At 44.0% G+C, this 20,060-nt stretch overlaps 1 long non-coding RNA gene across 1 annotated transcript; it reads right to left on the bottom strand.

The window, feature by feature from the left end:
• Nucleotides 1-18,926: 18,926 nt before the first annotated feature.
• Nucleotides 18,927-19,154, bottom strand: LOC120710644. The gene is made up of 2 exons (XR_005689967.1): nucleotides 19,089-19,154; nucleotides 18,927-19,005 (listed from the first exon to the last, which is right to left on the bottom strand). It is a non-coding gene; the product is annotated as an uncharacterized LOC120710644 (long non-coding RNA).
• Between the last annotated feature and the right edge of the window lie 906 nt (nucleotides 19,155-20,060).

The raw sequence follows: 20,060 nt of genomic DNA, 5'->3' as shown, positions 1-20,060 counted from the left end.
GCAATTCTGTACAAATTAACATCATATATAACAAACTTAACATATAATCAATAAAAGTACAAGTTAAATACATGAAATTGTGCATCAGATAATTTACATCATATATATTCATATAATACATAATTTAACAATTTTTCTACAATACTTCATCATACATGAAAGCTTTGTAAAAATATTCATGAAAAAATATAATTTCTACAATGTGCCATGGAATTTTCTACAATTTTTCATCATTTTTTAACATTTCCTACTATTTTCTATAATTTTCTACCATATTCTTTTGTAAATAAACTTTGTACAAATAAACTAAATTCTACCATATATACTACACTAAATGAACTAAATTCTACCATTTTCTATAATTTTCAACAATACCTACATATACTTCACAATTTTCTACAAAAATATTCACAAAATTATAGAATTTTAACAAAATTGAATAACTTTGTACAATTTTTTCTACACATTTTCTAAATTTTTAACCTAATTAAAAAAAGGGCTGACGCCAGCATGTAGTCGGGCTGACGTCAGCACAAGGGCTCACGTACGTCGGGGAGGGGTGGCGCGGCGGCGCTGGAGCCCGCGGCGAGGGCCGGCGGAGAGGGGAGGAGGGCAGCTCGCGAGGCTCGTTGATGGCCTGCGTGGCGCGGCGGCTGCGGGCTGGGCGAGGTGGCGGGCCCTGCTCCGAGGCCAGACGGCGCGGAGGAGGACGGCGCGGAGGGGGCAGCGCAACAGGCGATCGAGGAGGGGACCCAGCGCGGAGGAGGGCGGCGGAGGGGAATGCGCGGAGAAGGGCAGCGCGGAGGGGACGGCATGCACGGAGGAGGATGGCGCGGAGGGGACGGCGAGGAGGAGGGCAGCACCGAGGCAGAGCGGTGGCACGACAGACGGGGAGCGGTGGTGGTGGGATGACGGGGGAGCTGGGGACAGACGTCGGCGACGACAAGGATGAGGGTCGGGGGGATCGAGATCGAGAACGGCTAAGTCCTATATGTTGGCCAGTTTAGTACCGGTCGAATCCACGACCCGGTACTAAACTGAGCAGTTTAGTTCTGGGCTCAGCCACCGACCTGTACTAAACTAACCAGACTGGCGGGAAATTTTGGTGGGACAGTTTAGTACCGGGCCCTTTACTGACCCTGCACTAAACCTCCCCATACTGTTTCTTTTATATTTTCTTTTGTAATTGTTTTATAATTCTTTTAAATTTGTTTTGTGTGTAATAAATTAAATAAAGACATAAAAAATAGAGGGGTTTACTATTTTCACCATGCAAAATTATGGTATTATACTTTAGGCAGTCCGCACTCGTCATACTCTAAATCCATGCTCTAAAAGGAATTTTCTGTATTGGTCATCGAGATTTTCTCCTCTATATCCAGTTTTCACGCACCCATCCATACTCTATATCTCATAGTCTATACCAATTATCCTATATTTTATTCAATAATCTCCAACTACCATCTCCTCTCTCCTCACTTTTTCTTTTTTTTCTTTTCTTTTTTTCTCCCTAACTCCAGCGAGCCCAACTCCGGGTAATCCAGGTACCCGGATACTCTGGGTATATGTCCAGATACTCCAGACGTAAGTTCGGTCAACCGATCGGAAGTCCGGAGTATCCGGACATATATCCGGAGTATCCGAGTTTACGATCGGATGTCCTAACGTATGTCCGGAGTATCCAGGTTGACGAGCTGCGGTAGCGTGGCGAGCTGCGCTCGTCAGCGGCGTTCCGGCTATTTGACCGGCGAACGCGGCGAACTGGAGCGAGCGGCTAGGGGAGGTCCGGCCGGCAGGCACACGCGCGGGCGGGCAGGCCCCGTGCACGTATGCAGGTAGCGTTCCTCTGCTACTCCGCTGGATTTGGTGTGTGGAGGCCGATACGGGATCATAGTGTTCCTCTTTAGCGTACCCGGTGCGGATAATTTTACAGTAAATTCGTACTAGAGGATGGGATAGCTGAGAGCGTAGTGTTCCCGATGCGGACAGTCTTAGGTACCTTAATCAAGAGTGGTCGCTAGCTGTGCCTTTGCTTGACTGTTCTACAGTGCCATTTTGCTCAAACATCATAGTACAATATATGTTATTTTGACCATGCAAATTTATATTGCCTAATCAAATGTGTTTCAGATATATTACATAAATCACTTCATCACATGAATATTAGAGTACAATATAATGGTTACACATCATTGTTTAATGGAACATTGATTGTGATTCATTTATCTCGTATCTTTGGTATTGCATGATTTTGGTCCATAGTTCGCTAGCCAGCCATTGCAATTGTTCATCAATCGTGCCATCACCCATGAGTTTTCGTCTTAGCCAAACAGCAAAGTTATCTATATGATGAAATATAATCCAAGCCTTAGACTTCTCTGGATTTTCAGACCGTACAATATTCATGTGCTCATCCATATACGGAGCCACGAGGGATGAATTCTATAGAACGGTGAAGTTTGCTTTGCGGATTTGGCTTTCAGGGATGTGCATATTAGATTTATTCCCTAGTGTGCCCTTTCCCTTCAGTTTCCCCTCATGGCATGACATGGGGACCCCGATCGGACTAAGATCATCAAAAAAGTCAACACAAAACTCAATGACCTCCTTTGTTCCGTAGCCCTTGGCGATACATTCTTCTGGGCAAGAATGATTGCGAACGTACTTCTTTAGGACTGCCATGTACCTTTCGAAAGGGAACATATTGTGTAGGAACACATGGCCTAGAATGTTTATCTCTTCGACAATGTGAACCAAGAGATGTGTCATAATATTAAAGAACGAAGGTAGAAACACCATCTCAACGATGACAAGACATTAGACCACGTCATTCTGTAGCTTTATGAGCTTATTTGGATCGATTGCCCTTTGTGAAATTTCATTGAGGAAAGCACATAGCTTCACGATTGTCAATCTTACATTCTCTAGTAGAATACCCCTCGGCGCAACCGGAAGCAATTGTGTCATCAGGATGTGGCAATCATGAGACTTTAAGTTTGTGAACTTCTTCTCTTTCATATTAATTCTTCCTTGTATATTCGAGGAGTACCCGGAAGGTACCTTCATACTGTTCAAGCAATCAAACATGTTTTTTTTCTCCTCTTTGCTGAGAGTGTAGCTAGTAGAACGCAAGTAGTGTTGTCCACTCTCTCTCTTTTCAGGACGTAGATTTTCTCGTTGTTTCATTTCTTTCAGATCACGTCTTGCTTCCATTATATCTTTTGCCTGCCCATACATACCGAGGAAACCTAGTAGGTTCACGCAAAGATTCTTCGTCAAGTGCATCACATCAATTGCATTGCGGACCTTCAGGGCTTCCCAATAAGGTAGCTCCCACAATAGACTTCTTCTTTCACATTGGTGCATGACCGTTTTCATCATTTGGAACTTGTTGGCTACTACGGCCTTTTCCAAACACTGCATGCACATCCTTTATCATCGAGAAAATACGCTTTCTGTCACAGAACATAGGCTTAGTACGAGTTTCTGGTTCCCCTTTGAAATATTTTTCTTTCCTTCTCAAGAGGTGTTTGAGGGGAAGAAATCGACGATGGCGCATATACACGACCTTCCGACAATTTTTCAGATAAAAGCTATCAGTTCATCTAAACAATGGGAGCAGGCCTGGTCTCCCTTATTCGACTATCTGGACAGGTTGCTAAGTGCAGGCCAATCGTTGATGGTTACGAAAAGCAATGCTCGAGGTCGAAATTCTCTTGTTTGTACTCATCCCACACACGTAAACCATCTTTCTTCCACAGCAGTAAAAGTTCATCAACCAACGGTCTTAGTTACACGTCAGTGTTGTTGCCAAGTTGTTTCGGGCCTTGGACAAGCACCAGCATCATCATGTACTTCCGCTTCATGCATAGCCAAGAAGAAATATTGAACATACATAGGGTCACAGGCCGCATACTGTGACTGCTACCCCACTCGCCGAATGGATTCATTCTGTCCATACTTAAACCAAACCTTATGTTTCTTGGATCGTTATCAAAATCTGAGAATTCTCTATCTACGTTTCTCCACTAGGACCCATCTGCGGGGTGTCTAAGCATCTGGTCTTGCTTACGCTCTTCTTTGTGCAACCGCATCAACTTAGCGTGGGCCTTGTTTCTGAACAAGCACTTCAAATGTGGTAAGGGAAATACCATATCATATTAGCGGGAACTTTTTTCTTGGCGGGCTCCCCGTCGACATCACCAGGATCATTTTGCCTAATCTTGTACCGTTTTGCGTCGCAGACAGGACAAGCATCCAGTCTCATATTCATCGCCACGATAGAGAATACAGTCATTATGACATCGTGAATTTTTTGTACCTCCAATCCAAGAGAGCAAACAACCTTTTTTTGCTTCGTATGTTGTAGAGGGCAGTTTGTTCCCCTCTGTAAGTATGTTCTTTACGATTTCAAGTAGCTCCTCAAATCCCTTATTGGTAACACCATTGGCTGCCTTCCACTGCAGCATTTCCAGTATGGTACACAACTTTTTAAGCCCCTGCTTGCAATCTGGGTACAATAATTTTTTGTGATCCTCCAACATCATCTCAATCTTCTTTGACTCCTTCAAATTTCACTGTTTATCTATGCATCTACTAAAACCTGACCTAGTTCTTCAGGTGGTTGATCTTCTACAGAATTTTCTTCAGCCTCGTCCATTGGTTCATCTTCAAAGGCACCTGCTTCATATAAGTGAGCCCAGTCTGCAATGTTGTTATCATCATCATATCCTTCATCGTCTTCCATCGGAACTCCAAGTTTATCATGCTTGGTCCAAAGAGTATAGTTATCTATGAAACCCTTTTCATAAATCTGGACGTGTAGAGTGTTTCTTTTAGAGTATTTCTTTTTATTTTGGCAAAGGCGGCATGGACAGCACATGAACCCTTTCGATGACTTGTAAGCCTCAGCCGCATTGAGAAAAGACTTTAGCCCATTATTCCACGCCATGGTGCACCGGTCATCGTACATCCATTGTCGGTCCATCTACAACAATATTTTTTCATTGGATGAGAAATTTGTTTCAATAGAACTATAATAAAAGATGCACATCTTCCTTAATATGACAAAATGACAAAATTATTATTACATCCGGCATAATTTAGTCAACAACACATAAGTCTTTAACTATCTAGCATAATTTATTCAGCACCACATACATAGATTTCCTTCGAAAACAAACACAAATATCCCAACAACCAACATGCAACTTAAAAATTCACACAACAATACATAGGTCTTCAATCATCCTTGTCTGGGAAAGAAGAATGGTCTGACGGATTTTTTGCTGGCGCAGAAGAAGATGGCGGAGCTGGAACCTCCAGATTTGGTGGTGATGGACCGTAACGCTGCAACAGATCCTCAAGATCAAAAGGAGGTTCCTTGCCCCTTGCCACACATTCTCTATATTCTTTTTTCAAATAACGAAGCGCAGCTCTCTCTCAAAAGCGTCAGGTTTCTTAAACCTTACATGAGGGTCTACTGAAACTTTGCCCTTTCCTCCAGAAGGACGACGATCACCCCCACCGGCGCCACTCCCTCTAGCTGTAGAAGCCATATTTACTGGAAAATACTTTTGTTTTAATAGTACAATGAAATAATTTTATTTCATTTTAAACTCATCAATGGTTTCAATGTGAGCCTAAATAAAAACATTCACATCAACATTTGAATTGAAATTTATCTATAGTATAGATGTATGAAACCAAAATCGTAATATGATCTCTCATTCCAAAAATCATAAATTTCTCTACCTACAAAGCATAACAACTAACAAACTAACCATGTCACTTAAAAATAATTGAAAAAAAAATCACTAGAAATTAGACACATTCAAACTATCCAATAAACCTTGTCTCATATTTAAGTCATCGGTTCTATACATCTCAAATCAATGTATAAATCAAAAAAATTATGCTCTTTCTTATTTTTTTCTAAAAATCACAAATTTCTCTAACTATTCCGTATGAAACGAAACATAAAGACCATTAAAGAAGAGAGAATGAAGTTGCTAACTTTTGCCACACTTGGAAGAGTGAAATCCCCACAAAAGTTGAGAAAAATGGGAAGCACCTCCTCTCTAAAACGCCATGGAGAAGAAGAGCCCAAGCTCAGTCAAATACTTAGATCGGGACCAGAAAGGAAGAAGGTAAGCTGATTTATAGAAGACGTATTAGTACCGGCTGGTGGCTCTAGCTGATACTAGAGCTCTCCACTTAGTACCGGCTGGAGCCACGAGTCGATACTAAATGAACTCGGCGCTATTTAGTACCGGCTGGTAACTCTAGCTAGTACTAAATTCTGCTACCCGTTGCACGTCGGCATCGGTGGGTGCAGTTTAGTGCCGGCTTGTGGCTCCAGCCGGTACTAAATGCATTCACGTGGTACTGTTCTGTAGACTCGGTACTGTCGGGGACCACGATTAGGGGCACCCTAATCGGGGTACTAAAATCACCCTAAAAACGCAAACACATATTAGGCAACTGAGCCCACGAAGGCCTACGGCCTCCTTCCAATCTGGAAGAAAGGAAAGGACTCAAAGAAGCATAGCACGCGTCCCATCCGCACCCCCCTCGGACCCGCGGGGTGATCTCCGTCTCACTCGAGGGCTCCCATCGAGACCCTCGACCGTGCCCCGCGTCTCCGCCTCGCTCGAGGGTAGCGAACCTACCCTCGAGCGGGGCGAATCGTCTCCGTCTCACTCGATGCCACCCCTCGACGAAAAGGACAAACGGCCCTTCCGCTCACCCGCCCGTCGTACGGAGGCATTAAATGCCAACCAATCCTCCACAGCGCCCAGGTCAGACGGCATCAGGCCGCCATTCCCCACAGTGGCTGTGACCGGAGTCCCGTCTGCCAACTTCGGTCACTGCTCCGCCATCCTGGACGCTGTGGCAACACTGTGGGAACCTGCGACGCGGTACGAGACGTGCTCGGCACAGCTCCCATTACTATTATGCCAACTCCTGCTGTCCGGACTCCACCTCACCACACCAACGGCCCCGGACTCGTCCCCTGCTCGGGAAGGGATCCGGCGTCGCCACGTGTCCCCCAAGGAGGGATGCTCAGCACTAGCAGCCGGAGGCCCGGACCTCCCCCACGAGGGGTCCGGGACCTCCACGTGACTCCCGAACCCCCTTAGCGCACGCGCTAGCACTCCACCCAGGGGGGCCCGGGACTGCTACGTGCCCCACTACCGCTGGCGCACATATATATGAAAGAGCCTGGCCTGCAGGGCCCACAGAACGCCGCCACGCCACACATGGAAGACGGTACACCCTACATCGACGACCACGTCGCCTGCTGGGGCTGTCAGTGTAACACCCCGGGTGTTTGCACAGTAATTTAAATAGGTGTTTGCACAGTAATTGTGTTTGTTGATATGCATCTTGTGCTTGAAATACTTAAAAAGGACCTTTTTGTAATTATGAAAGGTTATATGTGTAATTATGATTTTATGCAAGGTCCTTTATATAGTTATTTGTGTTTATAGCTTTTATGGAGGGTGTTTGTGCAAAAATTTCAGTGCATTTAATGCATGGTAGTCATTTTTGCTTGTAAGTCTACATTTGAAGTGATTTTGCATTGAAAAAGACAAATTTCCTAGAATTCAAAATCCCTTCAATGTTTTTAATTTTAGCTCTTGAATCTTTGGTCAAATAAATTTTTGCACAACATCAAAGTTGTAGATCTTGGAAAATTGAACAACTTTCATGTTGGGAACTTTTCCATTTGAGCTTTAGTTTAAAAGTTATTGCTTGTTTACAGAGAGGTCCCTGGAACTTTTGGAAATTGCAAAATCGCCCTTATCCCCTTCTTCCCCTCCCTGCTCTGCTTCTCGTCGCCGGCCACCGACAGCGCCGCCCGCCGACGCCTTCCCGGCTTTCCCGGCCATTACTCCGCCGTGCGCTGGCGCCCACGCGTCGCGGACGACCTCCTCCCCCTCCTGTTGCTTCGCGCTGGAGCCTCCCGGCCGAGCCACGCGCCCCGCCGCTTCCAGAACCGCCCCGACGGCCGCCACCGCGACGCCGCCGTGGAGCGCCCCCTTCAGAGCACGCCGCCCTCTTCTAGCGAGCGCCCGAGCACTACACCTATCCCAGGACTCGATTTCGTGCATCCCTTTGCTCTATCCTCGCTCCCAAGCCGCAGAACACCACCGCCGCCCCGCTTGAACCCCGGCGAGCTCCACCCCGCCACGGAGCCGCCACTGCAGGCCCGCTCCACCCCTACAGCCCCCACTTTTAGAGTCGCCTCGTCCTAGCGCAGCTCCCAGGCCACTTCCCCTCGCCCAAACCTCACCGGAGCCATCCCGCCGCCGTGCTCCGAGCCCGCAAGCCGCCGCTCGCCATCGACACCCCACCTCCGACCGCCCTAGCCTCGATTCCAAGCACCCAGAGGTGCGCCTTGAACCCGTGAGGCTCACGCACCCCTCCACCCTCGCCGCCGGTGAGCCCCTCGCCGGGAAACGGCCGGTCAAACCCCGCCTCCCCTCTCTGACCCGGCCAGGGACGTCGGTGTTAGAATTTGGAAAAGCCCAGGGGGCTGTCTGCGAAGCTCTAGACTCAGAGGAATAGTGCTCCAAGGACTTGTTTGTAATAGTTTGCTGTGATCTTTGAAATTCAATATCAATTTGTAGAAAATTCGTAAAATAGCAAATCTTGATGTTTTGGAATCCTCTTGAAGAGCTCTATGCAGTAGAACCAGAATATGTTAGGCTTTAGTTGCAAGTTTTTGCTGTAGATTTTGATTTGTGTTACTAGGTTTATAAATACTAGTTATTTACTCTTTTTCTTATCTGATGCTTGAAAGCTGGTATAGCTATGAAATTTTTGTGGTAGTTTACTCTTGTTACACTAGCTTTGCTATAAAATTTTCATGATCAGTTCTATTGTGTAGCTATTTATTTGATTTAATCTTTGTTTAGTAGACTTTGATCATGGTAAATAGTTTCTGATCTTAATAAATCGTGAAAATATTCGTGAGTGTTCTTCTGGAGTATATTAGCTTGTCCAGGAAGTTTGAGCCTTAGTTCATGGTTAGATCAGGGGATAAAAATAAATCTTGCTAATATGTTGTCTGTTTTATTTATTTTCTCAGAATTATTTCGGTGTAGATAAAATCATGAAAAATTCACAGTAGATATCTCATACCTGTGTAGATCTCCTGTTAAATTTTGAGCTTCTGTTTTGATCTATTTTGATCTGTATAATTCAAGCTTGTACTAGGTGTTGCCTGCATAAATGATTTATTGTGATTAAATGGTTACATGTCTTGATATGATTTTTGTAGGGTAGATTACTTTGTTCATGTTCTGTTTAGTGTAATTTTGGTAGATTTTATTACTATTTGTACTCTGAGTTGTTGTTTTATTTACAAACCATGATTTAATCGTATAGGAAATCACCACCACTCATTTTATGAAGTTAGTTAACTTCTTTTGTGCTGTGGATCATGATGCCTTGTGTAGTTAAATTTGTTATTTAACTACTCTATAAACGATTGCCCATGTTTGTTTATAATGTTGTTCTTGCATTGCATATAGACACGACTGCCTTATCGGACGGGACATACGAGTTGATCCCGGAATCTGACGGAGGTGATCTCGAAGCTCAAGTAAACACTGCGGAACTAACTGAAGCCCCAGACCAAAGTTCGGAAGAGCCTAGGGCTGAAATAGTTAGCAACTACCGAGAAGGCAAGCCCCGGACATAACCTATACTTCAAATTAATATCATTTACTGTATTATTTTACTTGTGCATTTACAGTTCATAGGAGTTGAATTGAAACCCTAGATGCATGATCCTAGGAACCTATGTACTGAACACTAGACTTGAGTTCGAATAATTGCTAAGCTTATAGGACCGGTAAAAGTCGAGTGATTGCCTGTCACTCGCGAGCTTTATAGGAATTGATTGTTTACTTTCTGTTATCAATATAAGGACGACGGACGGGGTTGTGTTCGATATCATGACCTTATGTGATACCCCGTCTGTGTTGATGAACTTACTAAGGTCGCGGTGTGTGGTAGTGCCGGTTAAGTTTTTGAAAGTACTAGCCACATGCCGTAAATATGGTATGCGGCAAGCCTAGTAGCCGATTGGACCGGGGAGTGGATATACCTTTCACTCTCTCAGTAGGGATAGGTTTTATTTTATGTTGCGCAACACTACGACTTCAAGGGACAAGGTTCGGCCTTGGAGCCCTGTAGTCGGGGAGAGTGACCCTATCCACAAGCCGGAAAGAAAGGTCAACGGTTGTTTGGAAATGACCCGACGGTGTTCCAGACGTGTGTGTTAGGTTGTCCTTGCAAGGTTGAATTTCGATTCAGAATCGTCCGCCTCTCACGATGAAATGAGACTGCTTAATTGATCTGCCACACAGAGTAATAAGAGCAACAATATTCTTATTAATCTTGATGTTTGCTTAGGAGTTCCACCATGATTGGATAGTAGATGCTTACATAGAATGGTTAATCAACTAGAATCTTGAAGCTAAAACTTGAAAGTAAGGACCTACTCTTTATTGTTTTTCAGAAAAGGAAAAACCAGAGCCTTACAAAGCCTTGCATAGTCTAGCTAAGGTGGGCTACTTATACCCGTTGTCGGTTAAGTCTTGCTGAGTATTAGAATACTCAGCCTTGCTGTTGAAACCCTTTTTCAGGTATGAGTTTTGAGGATCAGATCGCTAGCTTGACCTATCCTTGCTCGTTGCCTCCTGGCTGGTCCGTAGAGTGGGATACGTCTTCGGCCGGCAATGACTATGATGAGTGATACCATGCTTGGGCTAGCTTGGTATACTTTTGCGACGTGTTGTAGTCATCGTGTTTCATCTTCCGCTGTTTAGACTCTGAACTTATAATCATAGCTTGTATAACTGTTATTTAAGTTGGCTTTGTAATAATGTGTTTAACTGGTTTGTAATCATTATTATGCCTGAGTTGTAAAATTGTGGTTGTAATATCTCTGAACTCGCCTTCGTGCGGGGTATGCTTGTTCGATCCAAAAATCGGTGGTTGTATCGGGACGTTACCCGACAGACCAAAAATTGTTCCGTTTGAAGTGCGTTTAAGCTAATGTTGCCTTTATGGTGATGGTTTACGCACTTGAGCCGGGATAATTTAGGCGGTTCTGCCACAGCTGGTATCAGAGCTGCAAGCGTACATCAGAGGTGTTGGAACCTTAAAAACCATTTTCCATATAAAATCGGAACCATAAAGAATTTCGGAAAACTACGTTGGATTCGTTAAGAGTTGTGCTTAGAACGTAAAGTCCTAGGGAATTTATGGGAATTACTAGGTGGTTATTTCTGTATGGTTTATGTTATCTGACTTCCAGCACTTTACATCTTGTCAAACCATACTCACAAGCAACTCTTAATTCTTGTAACGACGCACCTACGTTAAGGTAAGATGGTAAGGATCCTCAGTCAGCTGAGGGAGTCTGACCTTCCCGTCGGTGATGCGAGCCGAACGCTGCCCTCAAGCAGTGGCTTACTTGAGGTGCTTTCAATATACCGACTATTAGTTGACTATATTGGAAGTAAAGTGTGCTCAGTCAGCTGAGGGAGTCTGACCTTCCCGTCGGCGATGCGAACCGAACGCTGCGCTCAAGCAGTGGCCTACTTGAGCTGCTGCCAATATACCGACCTCGGTCGACTATATTGGGAGTAAAGGAACTTGTGAATACGCCTCTGAGTAGCGTATGTTAACGTTGGCCATACGGCAGAAATTGTATGGCTGCCGCTTCTATAGTAAGCGGTAATGTTTGGGAACGCTTTCATGAGTGCTGGCATGAAAGGTTCATTGGGTATATATATTTATGTTCTGTCAATCTTATGCAGGTACGCTAACCACGATTCGATAAGATAAGAACGGTTAGAATGTATCGACTAGCTATATAGGGAGAGCCGTATTTATGTATACCACCGTGCTAACCACGTAAGCCCAACCATAGTTGGCAATTGTTTATCTTGTGAGGACGGTCAGGACGTGCATGCATATTTGGTTGATGTTTGATTGGTTCATAATAGTTGAAGTTGCTACATGAGCTTGTTAAGGAATTTCTAGTATGAATCCTTATAAGATAAGTGTTAGTGTGCTTAAAACATGAGTGAGTGAAACTCTGATTTTAGTAGCATGCTTGTTAAAATGCTTAGGTTTCCTTGGATGAAAAATATGGTTTCGAGTTATGCCTTCCTCCTAAACCCCATCTTGTTGTTGTAAGGATCTGTTCATTCCTTAGAATCTCAAATGATGAACCAGTACCGATTGTGGTTTATTATTCTTTGAGTATGGAACCATATCATCTTTTGATTTAGAATCATAGTTGTTTTTCCGCAGTCTTCTTAAAGCTTTATTTGAGAAGTCTTGAGTTGATCACATTACTCACGTTTGAATCCTTTTTGATTCAGATGGCGACTTGAGTTCTATGGTTTGAATCTCGACTGGTGGTACCTAAGGATCATCAGCTTGGAAAGCAAATCCTTGATGAGGCACATCTTTCGAAGTTTTCGATTCATCCCGGTGGTACCAAGATGTACCATGATCTCAAACAAAATTTCTGGTGGACTCGAATGAAAAGAGAGATCGCCAGATATGTTTCTGAATGTGATGTTTGTCAAAGAGTTAAAGCTAGTCACTTGAAAGTAGCTGGTACTCTCCAACCTTTATCTATTCCATCCTGGAAATGGGAGGACATCAGTATGGATTTTATCGTTGGTCTACCCACTACTCCTCTTAAGCATGATTCTGTGTGGGTAATCGTTGATAGACTCACCAAGACCGCTCATTTTATTCCAGTACACACAACTTATTCTGCCAAGAGATATGCGGAAATTTATCTCGATCAGATTGTTCGTTTACATGGAATTCCAAAGACGATTATTTCTGATCGTGGGCCTCAGTTTATAGCACATTTCTGGGAGCAGATGCAAGAATCCCTTGGAACAAAACTAATTCGTAGTTCAGCTTATCATCCACAAACAGATGGGCAAACTGAACGCATCAATCAAATCCTTGAAGACATGTTAAGGGCATGTACTATTCAATATGGCAAGAACTGGGTTAAGTGCCTAGCACTGGCAGAGTTTTCATACAATAACAGCTATCAATCCAGCTTGCAAATGGCACCATTTGAAGCATTATACGGTCGAAGGTGTCGAACTCCTTTGAATTGGTCACAAGCAGGGGAACGCAAAATTTTTGGGCCAGATTTAGTCTCTGAGGCAGAGGAGCAAGTCAGAGTTATCCAGGTTAATCTTAAAACAGCTCAATCAAGACAGAAAAGTTATGCAGACAAAAGAAGAGATCCTTTACAATTTGAGGTAGGGAACTTCGTATATTTGCGAGTATCTCCTACTAAAGGTGTTCAACGCTTTGGCGTAAAAGGGAAATTAGCACCCCGATACATCGGACCATTTGAAATTATCGAAACTTGTGGACCCGTTGCCTACCGACTTCGTCTTCCATCTCAGTTGGCTGCTATTCATGATGTCTTCCATGTATCACAACTCCGGAAGTGCACCAGGGTACCTACTGAAATCCTTGAACCACAGGATATCGAGATTGAATCCGATCTATCTTATACGGAGTATCCAATCAAGATTCTTGACACAAAAGAAAGAAGTACTAGAAGGGAGAAAGTTAAAATGTACAAAATCCAGTGGAATCAGCATACTGTAGAAGAAGCTACTTGGGAAACTGAAAATTTTCTCCAAAGAAACTTTCCAGACTTTCTTAGAACCAATCCAGGTACCAAGTCTTTGCATCCTTTTCTTCCTGTAATCTCGGGACGATATTCCTTTTAGGGGGGAAGGCTGTAACACCCCGGGTGTTTGCACAGTAATTTAAATAGGTGTCTGCACAGTAATTGTGTTTGTTGATATGCATCTTGTGCTTGAAATACTTAAAAAGGACCTTTTTGTAATTATGAAAGGTTATATGTGTAATTATGATTTTATGCAAGGTCCTTTATATAGTTATTTGTGTTTATAGCTTTTATGGAGGGTGTTTGTGCAAAAATTTCAGTGCATTTAATGCATGGTAGTCATTTTTGCTTGTAAGTCTACATTTGAAGTGATTTTGCATTGAAAAAGACAAATTTCCTAGAATTCAAAATCCCTTCAATGTTTTTAATTTTAGCTCTTGAATCTTTGGTCAAATAAATTTTTGCACAACATCAAAGTTGTAGATCTTGGAAAATTGAACAACTTTCATGTTGGGCACTTTTCCATTTGAGCTTTAGTTTAAAAGTTATTGCTTGTTTACAGAGAGGTCCCTGGAACTTTTGGAAATTGCAAAATCGCCCTTATCCCCTTCTTCCCCTCCCTGCTCTGCTTCTCGTCGCCGGCCACCGACAGCGCCGCCCGCCGACGCCTTCCCGGCTTTCCCGGCCATTACTCCGCCGTGCGCTGGCGCCCACGCGTCGCGGACGACCTCCTCCCCCTCCTGTTGCTTCGCGCTGGAGCCTCCCGGCCGAGCCACGCGCCCCGCCGCTTCCAGAACCGCCCCGACGGCCGCCACCGCGACGCCGCCGTGGAGCGCCCCCTTCAGAGCACGCCGCCCTCTTCTAGCGAGCGCCCGAGCACTACACCTATCCCAGGACTCGATTTCGTGCATCCCTTTGCTCTATCCTCGCTCCCAAGCCGCAGAACACCACCGCCGCCCCGCTTGAACCCCGGCGAGCTCCACCCCGCCGCGGAGCCGCCACTGCAGGCCCGCTCCACCCCTACAGCCCCCACTTTTAGAGTCGCCTCGTCCTAGCGCAGCTCCCAGGCCACTTCCCCTCGCCCAAACCTCACCGGAGCCATCCCGCCGCCGTGCTCCGAGCCCGCAAGCCGCCGCTCGCCATCGACACCCCACCTCCGACCGCCCTAGCCTCGATTCCAAGCACCCAGAGGTGCGCCTTGAACCCGTGAGGCTCACGCACCCCTCCACCCTCGCCGCCGGTGAGCCCCTCGCCGGGAAACGGCCGGTCAAACCCCGCCTCCCCTCTCTGACCCGGCCAGGGACGTCGGTGTTAGAATTTGGAAAAGCCCAGGGGGCTGTCTGCGAAGCTCTAGACTCAGAGGAATAGTGCTCCAAGGACTTGTTTGTAATAGTTTGCTGTGATCTTTGAAATTCAATATCAATTTGTAGAAAATTCGTAAAATAGCAAATCTTGATGTTTTGGAATCCTCTTGAAGAGCTCTATGCAGTAGAACCAGAATATGTTAGGCTTTAGTTGCAAGTTTTTGCTGTATATTTTGATTTGTGTTACTAGGTTTATAAATACTAGTTATTTACTCTTTTTCTTATCTGATGCTTGAAAGCTGGTATAGCTATGAAATTTTTGTGGTAGTTTACTCTTGTCACACTAGCTTTGCTATAAAATTTTCATGATCAGTTCTCTTGTGTAGCTATTTATTTGATTTAATCTTTGTTTAGTAGACTTTGATCATGGTAAATAGTTTCTGTTCTTAATAAATCGTGAAAATATTCCTGAGTGTTCTTCTGGAGTATATTAGCTTGTCCAGGAAGTTTGAGCCTTAGTTCGTGGTTAGATCAGGGGCTAAAAATAAATCTTGCTAATATGTTGTCTGTTTTATTTATTTTCTCAGAATTATTTCGGTGTAGATAAAATCATGAAAAATTCACAGTAGATATATCATACCTGTGTAGATCTCCTGTTAAATTTTGAGCTTCTGTTTTGATCTATTTTGATCTGTATAATTCAAGCTTGTACTAGGTGTTGCCTGCATAAATGATTTATTGTGATTAAATGGTTACATTTCTTGATATGATTTTTGTAGGGTAGATTACTTTGTTCATGTTCTGTTTAGTGTAATTTTGGTAGATTTTATTACTATTTGTACTCTGAGTTGTTGTTTTATTTACAAACCATGATTTAATCGTATAGGAAATCACCACCACTCATTTTATGAAGTTAGTTAACTTCTTTTGTGCTGTGGATCATGATGCCTTGTGTAGTTAAATTTGTTATTTAACTACTCTATAAACGATTGCCCATGTTTGTTTATAATGTTGTTCTTGCATTGCATATAGACACGACTGCCTTATCGGACGGGACATACGAGTTGATCCCGGAATCTGACGGAGGTGATCTCGAAGCTCAAGTAAACACTACGGAACTAACTGAAGCCCCAGACCAAAGTTCGGAAGAGCCTAGGGCTGAAATAGTTAGCAACTACCGAGAAGGCAAGCCCCGGACATAACCTATACTTCAAATTAATATCATTTACTGTATTATTTTACTTGTGCATTTACAGTTCATAGGAGTTGAATTGAAACCCTAGATGCATGATCCTAGGAACCTATGTACTGAACACTAGACTTGAGTTCGAATAATTGCTAAGCTTATAGGACCGGTAAAAGTCGAGTGATTGCCTGTCACTCGCGAGCTTTATAGGAATTGATTGTTTACTTTCTGTTATCAATATAAGGACGACGGACGGGGTTGTGTTCGATATCATGACCTTATGTGATACCCCGTCTGTGTTGATGAACTTACTAAGGTCGCGGTGTGTGGTAGTGCCGGTTAAGTTTTTGAAAGTACTAGCCACATGCCGTAAATATGGTACGCGGCAAGCCTAGTAGCCGATTGGACCGGGGAGTGGATATACCTTTCACTCTCTCAGTAGGGATAGGTTTTATTTTATGTTGCGCAACACTACGACTTCAAGGGACAAGGTTCGGCCTTGGAGCCCTGTAGTCGGGGAGAGTGACCCTATCCACAAGCCGGAAAGAAAGGTCAACGGTTGTTTGGGAATGACCCGACGGTGTTCCAGACGTGTGTGTTAGGTTGTCCTTGCAAGGTTGAATTTCGATTCAGAATCGTCCGCCTCTCACGATGAAATGAGACTGCTTAATTGATCTGCCACACAGAGTAATAAGAGCAACAATATTCTTATTAATCTTGATGTTTGCTTTGGAGTTCCACCATGATTGGATAGTAGATGCTTACATAGAATGGTTAATCAACTAGAATCTTGAAGCTAAAACTTGAAAGTAAGGACCTACTCTTTATTGTTTTTCAGCAAAGGAAAAACCAGAGCCTTACAAAGCCTTGCATAGTCTATCTAAGGTGGGCTACTTATACCCGTTGTCGGTTAAGTCTTGCTGAGTATTAGAATACTCAGCCTTGCTGTTGAAACCCTTTTTCAGGTATGAGTTTTGAGGATCAGATCGCTAGCTTGACCTATCCTTGCTCGTTGCCTCCTGGCTGGTCCGTAGAGTGGGATACGTCTTCGGCCGGCAATGACTATGACGAGTGATACCATGCTTGGGCTAGCTTGGTATACTTTTGCGACGTGTTGTAGTCATCGTGTTTCATCTTCCGCTGTTTAGACTCTGAACTTATAATCATAGCTTGTATAACTGTTATTTAAGTTGGCTTTGTAATAATGTGTTTAACTGGTTTGTAATCATTATTATGCCTGAGTTGTAAAATTGTGGTTGTAATATCTCTGAACTCGCCTTCGTGCGGGGTATGCTTGTTCGATCCAAAAATCGGTGGTTGTATCGGGACGTTACCCGACAGACCAAAAATTGTTCCGTTTGAAGTGCGTTTAAGCTAATGTTGCCTTTATGGTGATGGTTTACGCACTTGAGCCGGGATAATTTAGGCGGTTCTGCCACAGTCAGGACGCCGGCGCGATCTCCGCAAGGCCGAGGACGATGCCCAGGACGACTGCCACGCCCTACGCCATGCCCCACAGTGTACTTCCCACAGTGCTTGACCACTGCACCCCTGCGATTCGGGGAAAAGATGACGACTTCCACGATCCCCTACGCATGTACACCATCCCTCCTTGTGTCTATAAAAGGAGGAGGCGGGCTTCCTTTAAGGGGGTCGCGGTCGGCCCATTCGGTAGGACACAACATTTCGTACTACTAGCGGAGCACACACGCTCCTCTGAAACCCAATTTTGGCACTCGCCTCAATCAACTCCTTCTCTAGAAGAGACTTGGGAGCTTCCCTCCCTCTCTTGCTCGCCTGTACCCCCTACTACAGGCACCTCCGGTGGAAGATAGTACAGTACTCTCGCACACCCCTTTGCTGGACGTACGGCCCCACGGCCGGAACCAGGATAAACCCGTGTGTTACTGTATTGCCTCTTGCATCAACATCTGGGACGAGAAACACGCAGCAGCATCACTGGTTGGGTCCGGACCGCCGGGTCATGGCACCGACAAATACTAAATGTGAGCATTAATACCAGCCGAAAGCGAGCCCGATACTGACGGTCGCGGATTCGCGATGCGGACGAATGTGAAGTTTTCTAACTGTGGTCGTCATCGGCAACGACCGATTCGAGCATGAGGGGTGCAGAGTCATGCGAGTACTTATGGCTGGGCATTCGGGTTACCCGAAATTTTCGGGTCGGGTAGTTCGGGTTTTAGGAATTTCGGGTTTCCAAAAATGATACCCGAAATCAGTTGGGAAAAACAAGAACCCGAAAATTCGGGTTCGGGTTTTACCCGAATTACCCAAAATTCTGGAACTCCACATATGCAGTATAAAATCAAATCAAATACACCCAACCATACATCCAGTTCACACGTCCAAACTGACAGTTCAAATGAAATTAACTAACACTTCACAGGTCCAAACCGTGATAGTTCACACTTCACATATCACAATTAATAAACATAGTTTTGAAGCACACAAATCAAATCATAGATGAAAAAACTACATGACTAAGACAGATTCGCTTCCAAAGTCCAAACCACCCAGCACTCCATCTATCCAGCAGCACCACTGCACCACCCTAAATGCAAAGCAATAAGACAAGGATTTTCATTAACATAACAGAGATTGAAAAAAAGTAAAAACCATTAGAGCATTACCTTTTTAAGATGTAGATGACCCAGGTTTGGAGATCGACTTGGAGTTGCTTCCTGTTGGTGTTGCTTGTGCTTGTGTTTTCGCAGTGGAAGCCTCTTTTTCTTTCCCTTTTCCTTTGCCAATATTCTGGGCTTTATGGTTACCAAATTCTTCTATTAACTCTACAATGACAGGAATCGAAGCAATGAGTAAAATTTTACAATGATGCAACAAATGCATAAAGGAGTTAAGAAAAATTTTATACCTTTTTCCATCATTTCTAATTTCTCCATATTCTCTTTGATGTCAATAGGAGTTGCTCTCCTAAGCCAATCTTGGGCACAAACTAGAGCCTCTACCATGAATGGAGTAAGAGAAGTATGGAAATCATCTAAAATACGTCCACTTGTGCTGAAAGCGGACTCTGATGCTACTATGGAGACAGGTATAGCAAGCACATCACGAGCCAAGTGAGCTAAAACTGGAAGCCTGGGTGCGTTGTCTTCCCACCAAACAAGGATGTCAATCTTCTTATTCCTATCCTCTATATCTTCACTAAGATACTTGTCAAGTTCTGACTTGGCTGTGTTGCTAGAACCACTTTCCATCCTCATCCACTTTGCAATTTTTTCAGCAAGCATGCCTTGTCTAGTTCCACTTGATTGATTGGGATCATTTACTTCAGTTTGTACTTCACTTGGAGCATGAATTTGCCTATATTCATCAAACAGCTCATGGAGACAAGATTTAATAGCTGCCCAAACTAGCTGTCCTCTTTCCTCACCAAATATTTCTTCAACAGTCAATTTGGTGTACAAAGATAACTTGTATCTTGGATCAAGAATTGCAGCAATAAAAATCAGTAAATTAATGTTCTCCTTTTCCTTCTCCTTTGCTTTTCCCTTCCCCCTACCCCTTCTCTTACTATCCCTCTCACTCTCAATCTCTTGCTCCTGCTCTTTGTTGGTGTGCCAAAGTCCCCAATACTTGTCAAATTTATCTTTCATTCTCTTGCCCATTGATACTTGTAGATTATTTATACTATTCATCCAAGATTGAATCAGCAAATGCACTTCCCCAATTTCTTGAAAGAATGTATTAGAGGTGACATGGAGACTCGAGGAGACACGGATAGTAAGATCATGAAAATGCTCTAGAAAGTCTGCCATTTTCTTGGCCCTATCCCAATCAGCTTCATCAGGGTGACCAGGGCCTTCTCTCTCTTCAGATAGGTCAA

The sequence above is a fragment of the Panicum virgatum genome, chromosome 5K (genome assembly GCF_016808335.1).
Source record: "Panicum virgatum strain AP13 chromosome 5K, P.virgatum_v5, whole genome shotgun sequence".
NCBI lineage: Eukaryota > Viridiplantae > Streptophyta > Magnoliopsida > Poales > Poaceae > Panicum > Panicum virgatum.
The sequence above is the reverse complement of the archived record's forward strand: the minus strand, read 5'-3'. Positions and strand labels throughout refer to the sequence as shown.